Here is a 9,987-nt window from a genome sequence, read left to right as displayed (position 1 = left end):
CTCACTCACCTACACACTCACATATTCACTCTCACTCGCCTACACTCACTCACCTACACACTCACATATTCACTCTCAATTGCCTACACTCACTCACCTACACACTCACATATTCACTCTCACTCGCCTACACTCACTCACCTACACACTCACATATTCACTCTCACTCTCCTACACTCACTCACCTACACACTCACATATTCACTCTCACTCGCCTACACTCACTCACCTACACACTCACATATTCACTCATTCACTCACCTACACACTCACATATTCACTCTCACTCGCCTACACTCACATATTCACTCTCACTCGCCTACACTCACTCACCTACACACTCATTCACTCGCCTACACACTCACTCACCTACACTCACATATTCACTCTCACTCGCCTACACTCACTCACCTACACTCACTCACCTACACACTCATATTCACTCATTCACTCGCCTTCACACTCACTCACCTACACACTCATATATTCACTCTCACTCGCCTACACTCACTCACCTACACACTCATATTCACTCTCACTCGCCTACACTCACTCACCTACACTCACTCACCTACACACTCATATTCACTCATTCACTCGCCTTCACACTCACTCACCTACACACTCATATATTCACTCTCACTCGCCTACACTCACTCACCTACACACTCATATTCACTCTCACTCGCCTACACACTCACTCACCTACACACGTACACTCACATATTCACTCTCACTCGCCTACACACTCACATATTTACTCACTCACTCACCTACACTCATATTCACTCACTCGCCTACACACTCACATATTCACTCACTCACTCACCTACACTCACATTCACTCTCACTCACCTACACACTCACATATTCACTCTCACTCACCTACTCACTCACATATTCACTCTCACTCACTCACATTCATTCACTCACCTACACACTCACATATTCACTCTCACTCGCCTACACTCACTCACCTACACACTCACATATTCACTCTCACTCGCCTACACTCACTCACCTACACACTCACATATTCACTCTCACTCGCCTACACTCACTCACCTACACACTCACATATTCACTCTCAATTGCCTACACTCACTCACCTACACACTCACATATTCACTCTCACTCGCCTACACTCACTCACCTACACACTCACATATTCACTCTCACTCTCCTACACTCACTCACCTACACACTCACATATTCACTCTCACTCGCCTACACTCACTCACCTACACACTCACATATTCACTCATTCACTCACCTACACACTCACATATTCACTCTCACTCGCCTACACTCACATATTCACTCTCACTCGCCTACACTCACTCACCTACACACTCATTCACTCGCCTACACACTCACTCACCTACACTCACATATTCACTCTCACTCGCCTACACTCACTCACCTACACTCACTCACCTACACACTCATATTCACTCATTCACTCGCCTTCACACTCACTCACCTACACACTCATATATTCACTCTCACTCGCCTACACTCACTCACCTACACACTCATATTCACTCTCACTCGCCTACACTCACTCACCTACACTCACTCACCTACACACTCATATTCACTCATTCACTCGCCTTCACACTCACTCACCTACACACTCATATATTCACTCTCACTCGCCTACACTCACTCACCTACACACTCATATTCACTCTCACTCGCCTACACACTCACTCACCTACACACGTACACTCACATATTCACTCTCACTCGCCTACACACTCACATATTTACTCACTCACTCACCTACACTCATATTCACTCACTCGCCTACACACTCACATATTCACTCACTCACTCACCTACACTCACATTCACTCTCACTCACCTACACACTCACATATTCACTCTCACTCACCTACTCACTCACATATTCACTCTCACTCACTCACATTCATTCACTCACCTACACACTCACATATTCACTCTCACTCACTCACATATTCATTCACTCACTCACTTACACACTCACATATTCACTCTCACTCACTCACATTCATTCACTCACCTACACACTCACATATTCACTCTCACTCACTCACATATTCATTCACTCACTCACCTACACACTCACATATACACTCACATATTCACTCTCACTCACCTACACACTCACATATTCACTCACCTACACACTCACATATTCACTCTCACTCACTCACATATTCACTCTCACTCACCTACACACTCACATATTCACTCTTACTCGCCTACACACTCACATATTCACTCTCACTCACTCACTCACATATTCACTCACTCACCTACACACTCACATATTCACTCACTCACCTACACACTCACATATTCACTCTCACTCGCTTACTCACTCACTCACCTACACACTCACATATTCACTCTCACTCGCCTACACACTCACTCACATATTCACTCATTCACCTACACACTCACATATTCACTCACTCACCTACACACTCACATATTCACTCACTCACCTACACTCATATTCACTCACTCACCTACACTCATATTCACTCACTCACCTACACTCATATTCACTCACTCACCTACACTCATATTCACTCACTCACTTGCCTACACACTCACATATTCACTCACTCACTCACACTCACATATTCACTCACATATACTCTCACTCACCTACACAATCACATATTCACTCACTCACCTACACACTCACATATTCATTCACCTACACACTCACATATTCACTCACTCATCTACACTCACACTCACTCACATATTCACTCACTCACTCACCTACACACTCACATATTCATTCACTCACTCACTCACTCATGGTTTGGAATTGCAAATACACATTGTAAAAGCAACCTGGTTGGCTGTTTTTATTAAAGGGTGGGTCTTTTCCCATAAACAGCCTGTTCAGACAATAACAACACTCCACAAGGAACAAGTTTATAGGATGGAAGAAAGAGTATTTATAGGACGGAAGAAACAGTAACATTAATATCCTTACTCTTTAGTAAAATATTTTTGTTTATTTCCCAAACACTTATCTTAATGCCCATAAAAATCAAAGAGTGTGTGCTAAATTTAAAATTAAGCAACGTTAAATATTATACTTTATGCCCATTTATGAATGTCACCGTTTTCAGGGGAGTAGCAAGGGTGTAACACAGGATATTTAAACACTCTCCCTTCATTAGGAGTGCCTTTAACAGATGTAGGTCCGACATAAGAAGCCACACTCCCCAAAGTGTGTTAAGTGGAGAGGGACAGATGTGGTCAGCAGTCAGCAGTGACATTCAGCCTTCATTTCATGACTAAATTTGGTAGTACACAAAACAGTGACAGTCTATTTATTGCACTAAATGTTCAGGTGAGCAGACAGAATCAGTGAAATAAAATGCTGGATTGGACTGAGTGAAGTGAGAGAGCAAATGGAGGATGTTGCACAAATATTCCTGCTGTTATTGTGTGTCATGGGTTGTTACACACTGCTGTTATTATCTCTGTAATGCCTTTAGGAGGCTGTGTGTCATCTGGAGGAAACTAAGGATTATGTAATGATGTACAGCTGTAGTAGTAGTACCAGACAGGATACACACCCCTTCAAATGGTAAGACAAAGGGAGCATTTCTGTGAAAGAAGACATGACCCATCTTTTTATTTTGGAGTCCAGCAATAAGGTTGGATTCACTGTGTTCTTATTCCTGATCTGTTGCTGTACTTAAAATAAACATTTTCTTTGTGCTCCGAAGGGTATTACATGTGTAATCATGTCCACTCTCCTGTCCAATCCAAACAACTCAAAGCCCCTTCAGACAGACTCTTGAGAAGCATGTAGTGGTTCTCAGGACTGTACACTAAATCACCTATAACTTCATTTATATGGTTTTCTTCAGGGTTGTGTAGGAGGCCTAGAAAATATGATATTGCAAGTCCACCTTGTGGTGTTTCTCAGGCCTGTACCCTATTTCTCCAAAACATGCTTCGTAATGGCAACTGTTTTGTCAGTGCAGTAATAAATAAATACTAACGTGTATCAAATGTAAGTTTATGAACATATACATGAGTATCGTGTTTGGTCATGGCTTAATTTATTTGAGTCCCCAATCATTTCATTAATTCATTACTTTGTCTGTAACTGCTCGTCCAGTTCAGGGTCGCAGTGGGGTCAGACCCTACCCCGGAATCACTGGGCGCAAGGGCTCAAAAAACTTGAGATTGAACTTTGAAAAATACAACAATTTATTCAAAATTAAAATAAGTGTAGGATTATTTTTTTTAAGTTTAAATAAAATTGTTATTTTAAGTTATTTTATTGTTTTTTAATAAATTATTTATTTTCAATTTTCACTTTTCTATATATTTCGATATTTGAAGTCTTATATTTTTCAATTGCAGATTTTATATTTTCAGATTCAAATGTTAATTTTTTTTAGTTTCATATCTTTTTTCAGTCACAGATCTTATTTTCACTTTCGGATCCTTTTTTTTTTTTTCAGTTTCAGACTTCTGACCCTTTCCTCGCGTGGGAGGCGGGACATCAGCGGAGAGGGACGTGGTCTAACGACTGACAGCAATGCAATGAAGGGACAGTCACCCGGAGGAAACCCACGCAGACACAGAGAGAACACACCACACTCCTCACAGACAGTCACCCGGAGGAAACCCACACAGACACAGGGAGAACACACCACACTCCTCACAGACAGTCACCCGGAGGAAACCCACGCAGACACAGGGAGAACACAACAACTCCTCACAGACAGTGAGGGTTAAAGCAGGACTCGCACCCCCAACCCCAGGTCCCTGGACCTGTGTGACTGCGACACTATCTGCTCTGCCACCATGCCGCCCATAGAACCCAATCAGGATTGCTTAAATATTGACAAACTGGTAAATCTCAAAATTAGGTTTAGGTTTAAAGGAGATTTAGGCTAAAAGTCCTGGAATGAAAGAAATTGACCTGTAATAAAGGAAAATTATATGTACACTAGATACTAAAAAACTACATCATATTTAGTCATGGTCCGGCTGTGTATTTTTATGTATATCTATTTCTGTATATTATTCATATTTTCAGTATTTTTCCTGGTGCTGAATAATGAAAAACGTAAACATCATGGTCTTGCTCCCAGTGATTCCGGCTAGGCTCCAGACCCACCGCAACCTAGAACTGGATAAGCGGTTACAGACAATGAATGAGCCTCATTGTCTTTAGACTGAAAATTAAATAAAGAAAAAAGACTGTCTGACTTCTGCACAGTATTCAATATACAGGACGTCTCAAATGCACGGAAACAGGAAAGAAAATATCAACCATATAAAAGTCAGTGTTCCAATATTTTATATATATAAACTTTATATTATATAAACTGTTTGGGTTTCACTAAGCAAAAAAATGGTGGTGTAGTGTAAGGTCAGTTCAGGATATGCCAAATGTCTGTGTGATTTTTTATGAAAGAGAGAGAGAGAGAGAGAGAGAGAGAGAGAGAGAGAGAGAGAGAGAGAGAGAGAGAGAGTCTGTTTGAATCTGCTCTGTCTATCTGAATTCCACAAGTTGACTGGGTTCTGCAGAATTTGTTTATGTGCCAAAGCTAACAAACACTGAGTGCAGCCAATCCCATTCTGTTTGTTCAGCATGCTAAAACTCACACAGGCTCTCACACATGTGCACACAACAGGGAAGAAGAATTTCAAACCTAATGCACATTCTTACAGTTATGTACAACCACAAAACACACTAAGTAGTGTACAATAGTCTGTAAAGCTTTAAATACCACTCAGCGGGGGTGTGTGCACACTGTTCATCTTTTTTTAATTTTTCCTTTTTAGGATGCTGAACCTATCGTAAATATCCTCTTTTTTTTTACTGCAGCACTGAAGCCATAAACCAGCAGAGACACAGCACTGGTCACTCAGGTCAAAGAGATATATAACACACACACACACAGGTTTGTTTTACCCAGCATCAGAGCATGGACTCGTACATGTCCCTGCTTACCTTCCATTTACTGCTACATACAGTTAGACCACAATGACATTTACAGACACTGAGAATTAATGACTCGACAATGAGTGTAAACTGTATCAGCCAAAGGCAGTTAAATAAAATTAAATGAGCATAAACAAATGCCGTTTAGATGTGTGTTTGTACCAGCCTGATTTACATTCATTCATACATTCATCTGTAAGCACTTATCCAGTTCAGGGCCTACCTGGAATCATTGGGCACAAGGCGGGAACACACCCTGGAGGGGGCGCCTGTCCTTCACAGGGCAACACACTCACACCTACGGACACTTTTTGAGTCCCAAATTCACCTACCAACGTGTGTTTTTGAACTGTGGGAGGAAACCGGAGCACGCGGAGGAAACCCACGTGGACACAGGGAGAACACACCACACTCCTCACAGACAGTCACCCGGAGGAAACCCACGCAGACTCAGGGAGAACACACCACACTCCTCACAGACAGTCACCCGGAGGAAACCCACGCAGACACAGAGAGAACACACCACACTCCTCACAGACAGTCACCCGGAGGAAACCCACGCGGACACAGGTAGAACACACCACACTCCTCACAGACAGTCACCCGGAGGAAACCCACGCAGACACAGGGAGAACACACCACACTCCTCACAGACAGTCACCCGGAGCGGGAATCAAACCCACAACCTCCAGGTGCCGGGAGCTGTGTGACTGCGACACCTACCTGCTGCGTCACCATGCTGCCGCCCTGATTTACATATTATTACATATTTGTACACAGTTTTGTTTATTTTTGTGTGACATCATTGCCAAGTGCACACTACTGTCACTTTTCTCCTAAAATTGGGGACACATGTAAACACAAAAATGGACAAATGTAAGAAAGAATATTAATAAAACAGCAGCGTGTTTAGTGCAAGTTTGTTTACATTCACTAAGAAGAGTCTTTGATCTCTTGTTTATCCCATTACACCTTTTACACTAAGAATTTCTTACCTGGGGATGGGGTGAGGGACAGTCTCTGGTAGACGACGGCGTCAACCAAGTCTGCAACCACCAACGTGTAAAAACATGGTCCTTCCACATCTGCTCTGCAAGTTTAGCATTTTGCATTACACAACTCAGCACAAAACTTTGAAGTGGTACAGAAAACTGTTTCTTGGAACAGTTTTCCATGGAAATGTGAACAGTGTGATGTCTACCTTTGCATGCAGCCAGACAGAAACTGTTTTAGAGACTGGCATCTTTTGTTGAACTGACTCAAATATATATATACACACACAAGGATATACAGTATGACTATCTTTAGTATATTATCACTATGTTTACATGTGAACACATTTTCCATTTATTTTAATTCATGCCAGTTATTTATTTTTTTGTTTTTATTGCTTGTTTAGTTCTCTTTTTTTGAAATAAACTGTGATAAACTCTGCCTCTGGTCTCTTCTCTTTTGACAGCTGTGGCAGTGACAGCTAATGGGCCATTCATTAGTCAGTGGGGTGGGGACCTCGCACCTCGGTTTTCGCACCTATCTTCATACATATGCAACGTAGGAGCCAGTGACTGAGAAAAACAGAGTGTCACCTCACATTTGTTATGTCCTAAGTATAAAATTACATACAATTTATGAAAAGTAGAATCAGCAGTGTGTTGCCAAGACCCGTGTTCACAAAGTTTTGACCTCAAAGGTCCCGGTGAGAAATGTTTAGAACGTGTTTTTTCACAGTATATCAGCACTTCTGAAAATAGGTTTTTGGAAAGTCTAAGTTTAGAGTAAATTTAATCAAAATGTAGATGTATGACACTCTTACTGATTCAACACTGTTGTTGCAGAGATAGTTCTGAAAAATGCATGTGTAACACTTTGAGAAAAAATCATTTCAGATGCGTACAATTTGTAAAACAATCAAGGCATGTCAGACTACACCAAGGTGTCTGAAAACCCCTCAGACTCCAGGGGGTTAAGCAGAGAATAACTTTGAGACACAACATTTATGATCCTAATGCTAACAGAATATTATAACTCTAATCGTTTGTAATTAACAATTAACGTACGTTTTGACATAAATGAAATTAATGAAAATTTAAAAATGAAATTAAAGATAAATGGATGGTCTTTGGTGGTCTTGGATGGTCTTTCACACTAGGCTAACAGAGAAGTGCTTTTTATATGATTACAATTTTTTTATAACCGTTATACCCGAGTCATTTTTATTGATTGTTTGTTTCAAATTTGTTTCTGTGCTTTACAAAAAAGCCAACCCCACAGCTCCTTTTTTAGAGTTTGACTTTCTGCCCTGTCCCCACAGAACGTTACCGAAGAGTGAATCGTCCACTTCCTGCCCACTGCCACGGCATGCAGTTTCAAGCCAAATCTGAAGTGTGTGTGTTGCGTGTTTGCCCATGCATTTCATCTGGCACTTATTTTTTATTTGTATTTGAAAAGAGACCCAAAGTAAACACATTGTAGAATAAATGCACCACTTAATCCGTTCATTATGAGTTTTGAGGCTACAGTTAACCGCACCCAAACCTCTGGCAGCAAATCCATCAGTTTGAGATGAAACAGATGAATGATATTGGCATCTATTAACTATAAAATAGAAAGCTTTTTTAACGAGACTCACCATCATCTGATGCTTAATGGCCCAGAACGGCGAATGTACAAACCTTAAAAGAAATAGACATTTTAAAAGGTGCTTTAAACTTTTAAAACAGAAGCCACATTGAAGAAAGGTCTAATAAATTTCAGTGTAAATGAAATGCCATTTAAATGCATTCTGTTTTAATCCTACAATAGCACAACACAACAACTCTCCCATAAACAAAAGGAAAGCAGCTTCCAAGGAGCCTTCTAATGTTTTCAAGTTCAGTAAATGTATGTATTCTGTTTAAAAAAGCGGGGTTGGGGGGGAGATGGGGGTTCATGAAGAAAGTATAACTAGAAAATCAATTTACATTAATTTCCATCAAAATTAAAGATCTGCCTTCTGTTAAATTAAATATTTAGTCTATATCGAGTTTGCTACACTGTTTAAACAAAGCAGCTGTCCTTCATGTTGTGTGAAAAAATCATGATGGACCAATAGAAATCCTCCAAAAATTACTTGGAATAATATCTTTTTACATTGACTTCCACAGAAATTTAAGCAGGAAATGGTAACTTCTTTACCTTTTTACAACTCTGTTTAGATTTACGGCAGAAACATATTTCTCGCAAGGATAGTGTGACCAGACGCCCTTTTTTACCCGAACATGTCCTCTTTTTAAAACCTAAACAAAATGTCCGGGCGGAATTTCACAAACGTCCGGCATTTTGTTTTTCTAGAGCTTACAGAGAACTTCGAGAAGTTTCTCAAACTAGTCCCGCCCTCCCCTACACCGATTGGTTCGCTTGAGTGAGAAGGGGGCGTGGTGAAGTAGCCTAAACTCTTCTGATTGGACGGTCTGACTGTAGAGCTACCGTTATTGGTCGATAACCTTCTCTGTAAACATTTAATTGGTCAGTCTGCACGTCAGTAGTCCTTGTTTACGTCAGGCAAAGCTCATGTACCCACACTCAGCTCGAGCAGCTATGACCAAACGTAAATGTAAGTTCTCGGATGAAGTAAAAAAGAAATTCCCATGTGTAGTAAATAAAGGTGTAAAGGACCTAAAAGCACACATAGGTTCAGCTAAGAATACAACGGTAGCGAGACGTGTCCTCTTTTTCACCATCTCAGGTCTGGTCACCCTACGCAAGGACACAAATGCTAACGCCTAGCCAACACTCTGCGAATGGACAGCCCTGCTCTACAAACCCTTACATATTATCTTTACATTATGATGACCTGTTGCGCCTCATAAAGTACTAAAACCCATATATTTCTTTATTTCTTTCTAGAGCATGTTATTCGTTAGCTACATGGAAAGGATTTTGGTGAATTATATGAAAGCAGTGTGAACTGACAGCCTAGTTACAGGTGTAAGGGGTTTGTTCCAGCTGAGAACTAATAATGG

The 9,987-nt window shown here is 40.9% G+C and overlaps 1 protein-coding gene across 1 annotated transcript in view; it reads right to left on the bottom strand.

Moving 5' to 3' along the window:
• Window positions 1-9,296, bottom strand: part of LOC136686054 (matrix Gla protein-like) — a 22,040-nt gene extending 12,744 nt beyond the window's left edge. Inside the window, exons 1-2 of the mRNA XM_066659540.1 lie at window positions 9,161-9,296; window positions 8,616-8,658 (exon numbers count right to left, since the gene is read on the bottom strand). The gene's annotated coding sequence lies outside the window, so the exon portion shown is untranslated. The remainder of the gene's footprint in view (window positions 1-8,615; window positions 8,659-9,160) is intronic.
• Between the last annotated feature and the right edge of the window lie 691 nt (window positions 9,297-9,987).

This window comes from Hoplias malabaricus, unplaced genomic scaffold (genome assembly GCF_029633855.1).
Source record: "Hoplias malabaricus isolate fHopMal1 unplaced genomic scaffold, fHopMal1.hap1 H_3, whole genome shotgun sequence".
Taxonomy (NCBI): Eukaryota; Metazoa; Chordata; class Actinopteri; order Characiformes; family Erythrinidae; genus Hoplias; species Hoplias malabaricus.
This window is presented reverse-complemented; position numbering and strand designations above follow the sequence as displayed.